The following is a 15,130-nucleotide window of genomic DNA, read 5'->3' on the forward strand; positions in this document are numbered from 1 at the left end:
GTAGGCTGCCGAAACCCCAGGCCCTTTTATGTTGTCTTATGGTACCTTCAGGGCCAAAGCAAGTGCATTTATGTGGCTTCTCCACAGGCTCTTAGGGGTCACGTCCCCCACCATGTAGTCTAGAGTTGGCTTTGAAATATCACGGCCTTGAATTTTAGAGATCCAAACTGAGGATTTATTCTTCTCAGAAAAACAGCATATTTTATTAATGGACAAATAAAAAGGAAAAGGGAGTCTTATAAAGAGAGGTGTTATCTTCCTAGGTTCACAGAGAACAACTCAATAAAGTTAGTGCAAACCCAAAACCTACAGAAGGAGGTAAAGATGCCTGTTCTTGGAGGACTCTGTCTCTAAGAATTAAGTTGTCCAGAAAATCAAGGTACACAGAGAAAAGTATCCCTCAGATGGATTACCAGATAGGAGCAGTGGAAAAAAGGAAAGAAGTAAAAGCAGCTCCACTAAGCCGGAGGAAGAGAAAGATTAAGACCTTGGGACCAGACTGGATGGATATGAGGTGGCAAATATGATACTGAAGGCAGAATAGATGAATACGAAAGGAAGAGGTAAACACCGCATTAGAGAAGGGGCCGTGTCTTCACTGTTGCTACACCAGAAATGGGGCTTGAGGAAATTTACCAAAGGAAGAGAAGCAAGATCTCAGAGGGAGACTACAGTGAGTCTCCCTAAGGGAATCATATCCAGGACACCACTGGGCGATGGCCTTTCACACACACACGCACACGCACACACGCACACGCACACGCACATGCGCACAAACACGCACACGCACACACACACGCACACGCACAGAGTATATCACTGGAGCGATTAAGACCTCTCCCCTTAGACACTGGGGCATCTAAACCAAGGAGTTACAGAGAATCCATGCAAATTGGAGAGGGAAGAGGAAGAAGATCGGCACAAAATACTAGAATCATCGCGAGGTGAATTTCAAGGTAATAGGACCACTGTAGCTGGAGCTCAAGTCATTACCTAGCCCCTGAGAGAATGGCCTGGTAAACGTAAGGAATGCGGGCTCCCCGAGGCAGGGCTCACAGTCCTGGCTGTACATTACAGTCACAGCGTGAGCACCACCCCAGAGGAAATAAATCAGTCAGCGTAACACTGGTGGTCTTGGGCAAAGGGCTCTCAAGCTTGAGCAGACATAAGAATCCCCGCAGGGCTTGAAAAAAAACATTGGTTTCCGTGGCCCAGCCTCAGGGTGGAGGTGTTGTCTGAGAATTCTGAAGGTCTAAACCAATTCCCGGGTGATACCGAGGCTGCCACCGGGGACCTCACTTCGAGAACCACGTTTTCTAAAGGAAGGCACTGCAGAGATAAGACAAACGACAGGGGGCAGGTGGGACAATGACAGGTGGAGGCAGGCCTAGGTTAGATGCTGCTTGACGGAGAACAACTTCTGGGCAGGACTGCCCAATTTAGGAAGCAAAGAATGGGGCAAGATTTGTTTGCTCAATGGATGCTTTTAGCGTAGCCAGAACTTTCTGATTTCATTTATCTCTCACTCCGGGAGATTCCACAAGACAAAAACAGTGCCTTACTGAAAGGAGAAAGGAAACACACAGGAGCACAGAACTGTAGGGACAGACCCCCCCACAAGTGCAGAAAAAGATATAGTAAACAGTCTCCTCAAGGCCTGGACCATCCCAAAGTGAAGGCTGTGCCCTGAAAAGCACAAGGGAGAGATCTCGGATCTCCCTAGGACCCCAGGGGAACAGGTTACAGAAGCTTCAAGCGCAGCTTCCACTCCGGCATCTGCTGAGAGTAATTTTACAGGAAAAGCAAAGTGTGCAGGTGAGGAAGAAAGCTTCTCCGGAACAGTGCTTCTCACACTTTGCTGAGTATTAGCATTACCTGGAGAGCTTTCAAACCGCCCCATGTACAGGCCACAACCCAACCATTTAAATCAGAATTTCTGGGGGTGGTACCAAGGCATCCACATTTTATAAAACTCCCCAGGGGATTCCAAAGTGCAGCCAAGTTGAAGGATCGGGTCTTGCTACTCGAAGTGTGGCCCGTGAACCAACAGGGTGCTACCTGGGAGCCTGTTATAAATGCAGAGTCTCAGGTCTTCCCCTAGACCCACTGAATCAGAATCTGCTTTTTATCCATATCTCTAGGGATCTGTGTGCACACAAATACCTGGGAAGCACCGCGCTAGAAGGCAGCTTTCCTAGGCCTAAGCAATTTCAAAGCGAGAGGCATTGGCGACAGGAGCTGGGGCACAGCTCTGAAAACACCTGCTCCAAGACACCGTGGAGGCTGTGTCATTACAGAGGGTCCACTCTCAGTTCATCACTGGGGATCCAGAAACACAAGGCTCTGTGGGACAATGCTGGAGGGAAAGAAGGTGATCTCGGCAAAATCTGCCAAACTGTTAACACTGGCTCCCTTTGGGGGGAGGGATAGTGAAGCAGGAAACTTGAGTTTTTGTTTTCTGTACAATTTGAATTTCTTAACTGTGTGTGTGTGTGTGTGTGTGTGTGTTTTAGTGTGTTTTGGGAATTGTTAAGGATTATGTTGATGGTGGGGTTATGGGATATTCTTTAACATTTACTTTATTAAAAAATCTAATAAATGGTATTTTTTAAAAAGCAATATACATAGCAAAAGCAATTAGAAATACCAAGATGAATTTGGAAAAATCAGTCTTAATAGGATACCTTAATATTATTGCAACACTTTGTCTTTGTCAAATCAAGTAGGCAAAAAGAAATAAAAATATGGGCGATATGAATAATTTCATTAATAAGGTTATTTACTAGATATATTTCAAATATGTAATCTACATATATGGAATACATAATTTTAACACATTCCACTTAGCATTTTTTGAAATGAAGCATTTTTCTAGCCCACAAAGGAAATGTTAATACCTTTCAAAAGGTAGGACGTTTAAGCCACATGAGGGTAGAGAACATGTAATGTCTTGCCTGTACAGGTCCTCAGTGCCTGACACAGTGGCTGCTATGACGTAGGTGCTCAGGAAATATGAATTGTTGGAAGGCTACATTTTCTCACTTAAATGCAATAAAATAAAAAGTTTACAATGAATGTTTGAACAAATAAAAAACTCAAAGCATAAAAGAAATTCAAAATAAAAGAAATTCTCCCTCAATTTAAAGTCAATGTAATATTAATGTAAGGCCAGACACTATAAAACTCTTAGAGGAAAAGAGAGGCAGAACACTCTTTCTTTGACATAAATTGCAGCAATATCTTTTGGGATCCGCCACCTAGAGTAATGAAAATAAAAACAAAAATCAACAAATGGGACCTAATGAAACTTAAAAGCTTCTGCACAGCAAAGGAAACCATAAACAAAATGAAAAGACAACTCACAGAATGGGAGAAAATATTTGCAAACAAAGCAATTAATCTCCAAAATATACAAACAGCTCATGCAGCTCTATGTCAAAAAACCAAACAACCCAATCAAAAAATGGGCAGAAGATCTAAATAGACATTTTTCCAAAGAAGACATACAGATGGCCAAAAAGCACATGAAAAGCTGCTCAGCATCACTCATTATTAAAGTAATGCAAATCAAAACTACAATGAGTTATCACCTCACACCAGTCAGAATGGTCATAACAAAAAGTCTACAAACAATAAAGCTCGAGAGGGTGTGGAAAAAAGGGAACCCTCCTACAGTGTTTGAGGGAATGTAAACTGGTACAACCACTATGGAGAACAGTATTGAGGTTCCTTTAAAAAATCTAAAAATAGGGGACTTCCCTGGTGGTACAGTGGTTAAGAATCTGCCTGCCAGTGCAGAGGACACAGGTTCAAGCCCTGGTCTGGGAAGATCCCACATGCCATGGAGCAACTAATACCGTGCTTCCCAACTACTGAGCCTGCACTCTAGAGCCCGCAAGCCACAACTACTGAGCCCATGTGCCACAACTACTGAATCCCGTGCGCCTAGAGCCCATGCTACGCAACAAGAGAAGCCACCTCAATGAGAAGCCCGCGCACGCAACGAAGAGTAGCCCCCGCTCGCCGCAACTATTTATAAATAAATAAATAAACAAATAAATAAATAATATAGAACTACCATATGATCCAGCAATCCCACTCCTTGGCATATATCCAGAAAAAACCTTAATTTGAAAAGATACATGCACCCCACTGTTCACTGCAGCACTATAATAATAGCCAAGACATGGAAGTAACCTAAATGTCCATTGACAGAGGAATGGATAAAGAAGATGCGGTATGTATAAACAATGGAATATTATTCAGCCATTAAAAAGAATGAAATAATGCCATTTGCAGCAACATGGATGGACCTAGAGATTATCATACTAAGTGAAGTAAGTCAGACAAAGACATATATCATATGGTATCACTCATATGTGGAATCTAATTTTAAAAAATGATACAAATGAACTTATTTACAAAACAGAAACAGACTTACAGATATGGAAACAAACTTGCTGTTACCAAAGGGGAAACATGGAGGGGGGAGGGATAAATCAGGAATTTGGGATTAATATACACACACTACTATATAAGATAGATAACCAACAAGGACCTACTGTATAGCATAGGGAACTCTACTCAATATTCTGTGATAACCCATATAAGAAAATAATCTGAAAAAGAATGAATATATGTATATGTATAACTGAATCACTTTGCTGTACACCTGAAACTAACACAACATTGTAAATCGACTATATTCCAATAAAATTTTTAAAAAGTCAATGTAATATCAATTGCAACTCAACAGGATTTTCATGGAATTTCATAAGCTGATTCTAAAATTAATATGGAAGAGCAAATGTATATGAATTGACAAGGTAAATATTAAACATAATCTATTTTTTGTTCTACAAGATTCATAACTTTGTAAAATTATAGAAATTAAAATGGCATGACATTGGAGTACGAAAAGACAATTAAATTGACAGATAACAGAACTGAGTAGAAAACTCAGGTATATCTTGTCCCCTGGTTTATTAATCTAATAAGATACAATGTCAAATGCATAAAGAAATTATGTGCCATTTAATAAATGATATTGGGAAAACTGCCTCCCATTTGGAAAAAATAAAATTAGATCCTTACCTCATGCTATCCACAAGGAAAATGTTCCAATGGATTAAAGTCCTGAAAGATAAACACAAAACAACTGTATTAGAAGAAATATAGGAGAATGTATTATCAACTTGGGGTATGTGCTGCTTCTTAGATCAAGCACAAAACCTAAATGCAAAGTTTAATAAATTGACTACATTATAAGCCATAATTCTGTGTGACAGATGACACCACAAAAGTTTTTGAACAGTGACAAATGTGTTAAAAATATTGATAACGTGGGACTTCCCTGGTGGTACAGTGGTTAAGAATCCGCCTGCCAATGCAGGGGATATGGGTTCAATCCCTGGTCTGAGAAGATCCCACATGCCGCGGAGCAACTGAGCCCGTGCGCCACAGCTACTGAGCCTGCTCTCTAGAGCCTGCGAGCCACAACTACTGAGCTCACGTGCCACAACTACTGAAGCCTGCACACCTAGAGCCTGTGCTGTGCAACAAGAGAAGCCACCACAATGAGAAGCTCAAACACTGCAGAGTAGGCCCCACTCGCCACAACTAGAGAAAGCCCACATGCAGCAACGAACAAATAAATAAATAAATGCAGCCAAATAAACAAATAAATTATTTATTTAGTTTAAAAAATATTGACAACCTATTTAAGAGACAAAGGACTAGGATCAAGAATGAATAAAGGGCTTCCCTGGTGGCGCAGTGGTTGAGAATCCGCCTGCCGATGCAGGAGACACGGGTTCGTGCCCTGGTCCGGGAAGATCCCACATGCCGCGGAGCAACTAAGCCCGTGAGCCATGGCCGCTGAGCCTGTGCGTCCGGAGCCTGTGCTCCGCAACGGGAGAGGCCACAACAGTGAGAGGCCCGCATACCGCAAAAAAAAAAAAAAAAAAAAAAAAAAAAAAAGAATGAATAAAGAATTCTTACCAGTCATTAAGAAAAAAAATGAACAATAGAAACTGGACAAAGGATATGAACAGGCAATTCACAGAAAAAGACATACAAATCATCAGTAATCACATTTAAAAGGATGTTTCATTTCACTAGTAATCAAGGGAATAACTGCAAAATAAAATAAAAAGATACTATTTTTCACTCATTAGTTTAGCAAATTTTTAAAAGTTAGAGTATAACAAGTGTTGGCAGGATGGGGATAATAAATTCACACCTTATGAGAGGAATATATAAATGTATATAAGCCATTTCCACTTTGAAGGGCATTTGGGTGGGACCAAAAAGAAAAAATGTACCCTGTAACATGACAATTCCACATCTTTGCTTCTACCTTGGAGAAATATTGGCACACACTCCACGGGAGCCTGCAAGTGACTTTGACTGCAGCTTTCCCTATAAAAGCAAAACCTGGAAATAATCTAATTGTCCATCAAACAGAATGTGGTTGAATAAACTATATTAAATCCATACTATGCAATACACCACAATAGTTAAAATGAATCAGTTTGATGTATAGATATTGATGGAAAAGATGCTCATACCTCACAGAAGAAAGAAAGATGCAGTATCATATATATAATATGATATTCTTTTTTTTATACTGCAGGTTCTTATTAGTCATCCATTTTATACACATCAGTGTGTACGTGTCAATCCCAATCGCCCAATTCAGCACACCACCATCCCCACCCCACCGCGGTTTTCCCCCCTTGGCATCCACACGTTTGTTCTCTACGTCTGTGTCTCAACTTCTGCCCTGCAAACCAGCTCATCTGTACCACTTTTCTAGGTTCCACATACATGCGTTAATATACGATATTTGTTTTTCTCTTTCTGACTTACTTCACTCTGTATGACAGTGTCTAGATCCATCCACGTCTCAACAAATGACTCAATTTCGTTCCTTTTTATGGCTGAGTAATATTCCATTGTATATATGTACCACAACTTCTTTATCCATTTGTCTGTCGATGGGCATTTAGGTTGCTTCCATGACCTGGCTATTGTAAACAGTGCTGCAATGAACATTGAGAGGGTGTGGAGAAAAGGGAACCCTCTTGCACTGTTGGTGGGAATGTAAATTGATGCAGCCACTATGGAGAACAGTATGGACGTTCCTTAAAAAACTAAAAATAGGGCTTCCCTGGTGGCGCAGTGGTTGAGAGTCCGCCTGCCAATGCAGGGGATACGGGTTCGTGCCCCGGTCCGGGAGGATCCCGCGTGCCGCGGGGCGGCTGGGCCCGTGAGCCGTGGCCGCTGGGCCTGCGCGTCCGGAGCCTGTGCCCCGCAGCGGGAGAGGCCGCAGCAGTGAGAGGCCCGCATACCACAAAAAAAAAAAAAAAAAAAAAACTAAAAATAGAACTACCATATGATCCAGCAATCCCACTACTGGGCATATACCCAGAGAAAACCATAATTCAAAAAGACACATGCACTCCAATGTTCATTATAATATGATATTCTGTGTTAAAAAAATCCACAAACTATATTTTCTCTAAGTTGACATATATAAATACTAAAAAAATCTGGAGTGCCATTTGATATGGCAAACTGAGATGATGTGGTACCCCTTTCTGCTATCACCTAGAATCTTCCTAGAAATCCTATATAAAATATTCTACAATATTTCAAAATACAGACCTCTTCATTCCCTGCCCATACACACAAATACACATAAATGAATGTCAAGGTGTGAAAAATAAAAAGAGTTATTTTCAAAAGCCAGGGCTATACAAACTGAAGTTCAGTAGCCCTGAGGTGAGGAGTCTAGATATTAAATAGAGAATTAATCTGGAGAAGATTTAAAACAATGTGAAATTAATTAACTATATTTCAATTTAAAAATTAATTGGTAGCAATATATAATCCACTTTAGATCACCAAATAAATCTGTTTTAGCTTTCACTTTAGCTTAAAATGAAAAAAAAAAATGGGGAATTAAATTTCTAAGAATAACGTGGACAATGTGGGAGAGGTTATCAGATGCCTGAACGGTTTGGGACAAGGGTATAGATATTCATTAACTTTAGACTTTGGTAATTCAAGCATGCATCATAAAAACTTAAGCATAACTTCTGAGCAGAGAAACAGTGTTACAAACCATTGAAAAAAAAAAAAAAGGAAGGGAGGGAATAAAGAAATCTCACCAATCAAATAGAAGGCAGAAAATCAGGGGACAAAGAATAAATAAAGAAAAAATGGCAAAGAGAGAGCACAAAATAAGATGGTAGAAATATATGTTAGTATTTGAAGTAAACAAAAATGGACTAACCTCGCCAGTTAAAAGACAAAGACGCTTAGATTGGGGCAGGGTGGAGGTGGGGAGAGCAGAGAGCTATACACAGTATAAGATTACATCTCAGAAAGGTTGAAAGTAAAAAAACAGAAAAAGTTATGTTAGAGAAATATAATAAAAATAAGAGCTGGTGTAGCTATATTAAGATCTGGCAAAATAGATTTTGAGGCAAAAGCACTAATAAAGAGTGATGTATAGTGATAAGAAGCAATTACGATTCAAGAATCCTAAACCTGCTTGCATCTAATAACAACCTCAAAATACAAAAAGCAAAACACTACTGAAACTGCAGACACATCCGCAATCAAACAGGGAGATTTTTAATGTACTCTCTCTTATTTATATTTCAAGCAGATGAAAAATAAAATTAGTAATAAAGAAGATTTGAACAACACAGCTAACAAGCTCCAACTTATAAAAGCTGTTTAGAACCCTGAACTCAAATTTTAGAGTCTAATCAATTTTTAAAGCATCTATGGAACAGTTATAAAAATAGCCAACTTCTAGATCAGACTACTCTTAGAAACTCCAATATCATGCAGACAATATACTCTGATAACAGTGAAATTAAAAAGACCATAAATTGGTTCTTTGCAAAATTTAATAAAATATATAAATTTCTAGCATGATTTATCAAGAAAAAAGAGAAAAAGCACAAATACACAATATTAAGAATGAAAAGGGGGAGACAATTTCAAATGTAATAAGTCATATGAAGACACTACAAAGAATTTTATAATATATTTTAAAAATTGAATGATTTCATAGGTAAGTGTAATTTACAAAACTGATCCAGGAAGAGAGGATAAAGCTGAACAGATCTTTAATCATTAATAAAATTATTTCAGTATTCTAGATTCTACCTACAAAAATAAAATAAAACAAAATTATTAGGCACAGATGATTTTATAAGCAGGAGTTCTCAAAACTTCAAGGAATAGCAAATTTTAATTCTTTACAACATAGTCTAATGAATACAAAAAGAGAGAAAGTTCCTTTACACATTTTAGGAACCTGGTACAACATTAATACTAAAACAGACAAGCAGTCTACAAGGACTGCATGTTATAAGACAGTCTAACTTATGGGTATAGATGCAAAAATCCTAAGTAAAATATTAAATTGAATAATGAGTGAAAAACAGGCAAAACATAATAAGTAGAGATTATTTGAGGAATGAACTATGGAGAGTTTAGCATTTAAAATATTAATGTAATTAGCTCAGTGATATATTAAAAGAGAAAAACTGTATTATCATCTCAACAAACATGGGGAAAAGCATGTGATAATACTGAATGTTGGGCTTCCCTGGTGGCGCAGTGGTTGAGAATACGCCTGCCGAGGCAGGGGACACGGGTTCGTGCCCCGGTCCGGGAGGATCCCACGTGCCGCGGAGCAGCTGGGCCCGTGAGCCATGGCCGCTGAGCCTGTGTGTCCGGAGCCTGTGCTCCGCAACAGGAGAGGCCACAACAGTGAGAGGCCCGCGTACCACACACACACACACACACACACACACACACACACACACACACAGAAATTTACTTGAATAAAGGTAATTAAAAAAAAATACTGAATGCTAATCTAAGAAAAGTTATCTAGAGAACAGAGAGGAGCTTACCTGCTCTCATACGGGGTATTTATTGGTCAAAGGGTACAAACTTTCAGCTATAAGATGAATAAGATCTGGGGATCAAAGTACAACATGGTGACTACAGTTAACAACACTGTATCGTATATTTGAAAGTTGCTAAGAGAATTGATCTTAAATGTACTCACTACCACCACCACCACAACGAAAATGGTGATTGTGTGAGGTGAAGGATGTGTCAAGTAATTTTACTGTGATAATCATTTTGCAATATATACATGCTTCAAATCATCACACTGTACGCCTTAAATTTACACAGTGTTACACATCAATTGTATCTCAATAAAGCTGGACAAAAATAAAGCCCCCCCAATAGAAAAGTTGTAATAGGCATGATAGTTAGTGCTGAATAGCAAAAAGCATTTCTATTAAATTCAGAAACAACTAAAAAATGACTGCTATCACCACTTATGTTCAATGTTATACTAGACAAATACAATTAATAAGAGAAAAAAGGCATATGGATTGAAAATGATAGAGTCGTCATTATTCCCAGATTTAAAAAATCATCACGTACATTTGAAAAAATTCCAAGAAAATCTACCAACAAATTATCAGAATAGTTAGGCAAGCCTGATAAACACAAATTCCATATACAGAAACCGACTGCATTCCTACACACCAGCAACAGAAAGCTAGAAAACGTAATTTTTTTTTTTTTTTTTTTTTTTTTTTGCAGTACGCGGACCTCTCACTGCTGTGGCCTCTCCCGTTGCGGGGCACAGGCTCCGGACGCGCAGGCTCAGCGGCCACGGCTCACGGGCCCAGCCGCTCCGCGGCATGTGGGATCTTCCCGGACCGGGGCACGAACCCGTGTCCCCTGCATCGGCAGGCGGACTCTCAACCACTGCGCCACCAGGGAAGCCCTAGAAAACGTAATTTTTAAAAAGATACCACTCACAATAACAAAATCTATAAGATGTGCAAGAACTTTAAAGAGAAAATTATAAAACTTCATTGAAGTATATAAAAAGCTTAAATAAATGGAGAGAAAAGTCACATTAGTATATGTGAAAACTCACTATCATAAAGATGGAAATTCTCCCTAACTTTATGTATAGATTTGATGCAGTGCCGCTCCAAAACAAGAGAGTTTTTCATGGAACTTGGTAAGCTGGTCCCCAAATATATATGGAATCATAAAGAGTCAAGAATAGCTCTTTTTCTGTTGTGTGTGTGTAAGCTGATGTATTCAGTGCTGTATTTTCCTGCCAGATATGAAGACTTATTATGAAGCTGAAGTAATTTAAATAATGTGACATTAGTGCCACGACAGACAAACAGATCAAAAGAACAGAAAAGAGAACCTGGAAACTGACCCACACATATAAGGGACTGGACAAAAGAGTGGCCAAAGGATGGACTATTTAATAAATGATGCTATAATAAATGATAAAGGAGTGATGGAATTAGAATATTGCCATTTTTCAAGCCCTAATGAAATAATGGATCTAGGCACATCAGTGGTTGTTAACATCCCCAAAATGTGAAGTTAGACTTTATGTACCTGCTAGTGGAAGTACAAAAATCCTATATGAAGTATTCTTACCAAATGTCAAAGCTGAATCCGATCGAGTCTCTAACTTTACAGGAAACACGGGGGCAGAAGAACATGCTAAATGAAGCCACAAAGATACAATCAGAAAAAGCCAGAATGTGGGAATCAGTACAGAACCAAGTCGAGTTTTTTTAATAAATAACTTTGAGGGAGAAGAAAAGAGGAAGGAGATAAATATATATTAAAATAGAGTAAGGAAACATTCAACCAACTGTAATATTGATATATGGACTTTATTTGGATCCTGATTCAAATCAACTGCAAAAAGAAAACTGGGATATAATTTGTAGAAATTTGCTTATTGATGTTGAGGAAATTGGGGGTTTTTTAGATGTAATAATGTTATTGGGGTTAAAAAGAGACCTGATCTTTTAAAGATTCATGCTTAAATTTTACAGATGAAATTATATGACGTCTGGCTTTGCTTCAAAATAATTTAGGAGAGAGAATGATTGAAGGTATGGATGAAACAAGACTGGCCATGATTAGATCACTGTTGAAGCTGGGTGATGAGTACATGAGGTTTATTATCCTATTCTCTGTACTATTTTTTATGTTTGAAATTTTCTAAAATAAAGAGGAAAAACAACACTGGGATGATTAGTTATCCCTATGAAGAGATTATAAAATTAGATCCCTTCCTCACATCATATAAAAAAGTAAATTCCAGGTGGATTAAAGACTACTCCTAAGTTGCAAAATCTTGAAACTTTTAGAAATAAATATAGGAACAAGTGTTTATGACATTGGGGTGGGGCGGATTTCCTAAGCAAGACAGAAAAAGTGCCAACCATAATGGCAAACATTAATAAATTTCAGTATACACAAAGAAAATATTTGTATACAATAAAAGATATCATAAACAAAATGAAAGACAAACCACAGTCTGGGAGAAACTATCTGCAACAAAATATTAGTGTCTACAATATATAATGAACCTTTACAAATCAATGAGGGGAAAATGGGGAAATGGGCAAAGGCTAGGAACAGGCAATTCCAAGAGGAAACCCAAATAGTAAATAAGTACGTAAAAAGCTCTGCAACCTCACAGGTAACCAGGAAAATGCAATTAAAGCAACAATGAGATACATTGCACATCCATCAAGCAGCAAAACTTAAAAATCAGATGATACCTGGTGATGGAGAGGATGCAAGGAAATAAGCACTCTTATACAGTGCTGGTGGAAGTGTAAACTGGTCCCGTCTCACTGGAGATATTTTGATAATACTGGACCTAGTTGAGTGAAAGATGCCTTGTGACTCAGCAATTCCACTTCCATGTAGATAAACGAGATAAATTTTTTCCCATGTACCTAAGAACACGTTGGTAAGAATGTTTATAGTGCACTATATGTAATCGTTTAAAAATGGAAACAACTGTACCGTAGAAGGGAAATGGAAAAATATTCATACAGTGAAATACTAGCAAGCAGATAAAATGAATAAGCTAAACCTATATACATCAACATGAGTAAATCTCAAAATAAGGCTTTAAAAAGATATGGGCTTCCCTGGTGGCGCAGTGGTTGAGAATCCGCCTGCTGATGCAGGAGACACGGGTTCGTGCCCTGGTCCGGGAAGATCCCACATGCCGCGGAGCAACTAAGCCCGTGAGCCATGGCCGCTAGGCCTGCGCGTCCGGAGCCTGTGCTCCGCAACGGGAGAGGCCACAACAGTGAGAGGCCCGCATACCGCAAAAAAAAAAAAAAAAAAAAAGATATGGACAATATGCTACTATTCATGTAAACTTAAAATACCCCAAAGAATTCTGTATATTATTTGTTGTAAACATATGGGAATGATGCCCACAGACTTAAAGAGAGTGATGTCCTTGGGGGAAGGAGGGTAAGAAAAGGATGGGTGGGACTCCAAAACTCTGATGATGGTAAAATGGATATCTGTCAAATCATTTCCTGTTTTTTTTGTGTATTTGAAATATCTCATAATTAAGACTTTTTTTAAAAGAAAAAGCATTGGTTTAATATCCTCAAGACAGTATCCTTAACACACATTAATTAAAGATGATATGATTTTTCTATCTGGGAAATTCCAGATATTTAACTGAAAAATACTTAGAACTCAGAAAAAATTAATTGAAAAATACTTAGAACTAAGAAAAGTGGTTACTCCTAGGGGTAGAACTATTGAAGTACTTTCACTTTCTTTTAAATTGTTTGAACTTTTAAATGATGAACATGTATTACTTTTGTATTCAGAAAAAAATAATGATAGTTACATTTTGAAAATTTTTAAAAAACAGAGAAGTTAAAAAAACTAATACAGTTCGGTAAGGTAGCAGCTTAAAAAACAAATGTGGCAGCAATAAAAATTTATAAAGCAATATTGGAATAAAAGTACAATTCAAAAAAGCAACCCAAATTATTAAATAATCAAAAAAAATGTGCAGACATATGAAGAGAACCATAAAACTTTACATAAAAGGAGACCTGAATAAATGAGAAACGTACAAGAATAAATGAGAAATGTTCCAGATTGGGAAGAGCTGATATTCTGCAGATGCTAATTCTCCTTAATGCACACATGCACACAACACAGAAAAGAATTCATTCTAATCATTCTATCTTTAAGAACCAGCATTGCATACTTAATGACAATTAATAAATATATTTCCATATCACTAGATATTTTGCAGCAGAAGTTCTTAATCTGAGCCACCAGGACTCCTAGGGACTCTAAGGGGGTCCTTAGACTCACTGAAATTAAATGCAAATTTTCCCGCACGTGTGAATTTTTCTGGAAGGGTATCCATAGCTTATAAGAGATCCCAAAGTGGCCCATTCCAAAGAAAGACTAAGAACCACTACTACTGATCTTTTTTTGGGGGGGGTGGGTAACAGCTTCAGTGGATATAATTCATGTGCCATAAAATTCACCCATTAAAAGTGCCTTTTAGTATATTCACAGAGTTGTACAACCATTGCCACAATCAATTTTAGAACATTCCATCACCCTAAGAAGAAACCCTGTATCCTTTAGCTATCATCTCCCCAAAACCCCATTGCCTCCAGCCCTAAAGAACCACCAATGTACTTTCTGTCTCTATAGATTCGCCTTTTCTGGACAGTTCACATAAATACAATCACATAATATGTGGTCTGTTGTGCCCAGCTTCCTTCCCTTAGCATAGTGTTGTCAAGGTTCATCCATGATGTAGCATGTATCAGTACTTCCTTCCTTCCTTTTGTCTGACTAATATCCCATTGCACGAATATATCATATTTTCTGTATTCATCTGTTGATGGACATTTGGGCTGTTTCAACCATTTGGTTATTACGAATAATGCTGCTTCGAACACTTCTGTAAAGTTTTAGTGAGCATATTGTTATGTGATCAACAACCATCTATATTTCCTTTTCTGTCAACTATTTGATTAAATTCATATTTCTTAACTCTTTTTCATTATCAACCTCATAAGGAGAAAACTTTAATTAATTTTACTAATTTTAAAATTATTTTAAGGAATAAGATTTATTCCTTAGAGTTGAGCTCTGGATGGCCACAAACCATTGTAATATCTAAGATATTTTACCCCCCAAGAATCAATTTTTGCCCCCTTGAAGGCCTGTTACACCCCTTGAG

At 38.2% G+C, this 15,130-nt stretch overlaps 1 protein-coding gene across 1 annotated transcript in view; it reads right to left on the bottom strand.

Moving 5' to 3' along the window:
- MVB12B (multivesicular body subunit 12B) overlaps positions 1–15,130 on the bottom strand; it is a 266,327-nt gene that overhangs the window by 236,321 nt on the left and 14,876 nt on the right. The window contains exon 2 of the mRNA XM_067040715.1: positions 5,095–5,136. The gene's annotated coding sequence lies outside the window, so the exon portion shown is untranslated. The remainder of the gene's footprint in view (positions 1–5,094; positions 5,137–15,130) is intronic.

Source organism: Kogia breviceps, chromosome 8 (assembly GCF_026419965.1).
Source record: "Kogia breviceps isolate mKogBre1 chromosome 8, mKogBre1 haplotype 1, whole genome shotgun sequence".
Classification (NCBI taxonomy): domain Eukaryota; kingdom Metazoa; phylum Chordata; class Mammalia; order Artiodactyla; family Physeteridae; genus Kogia; species Kogia breviceps.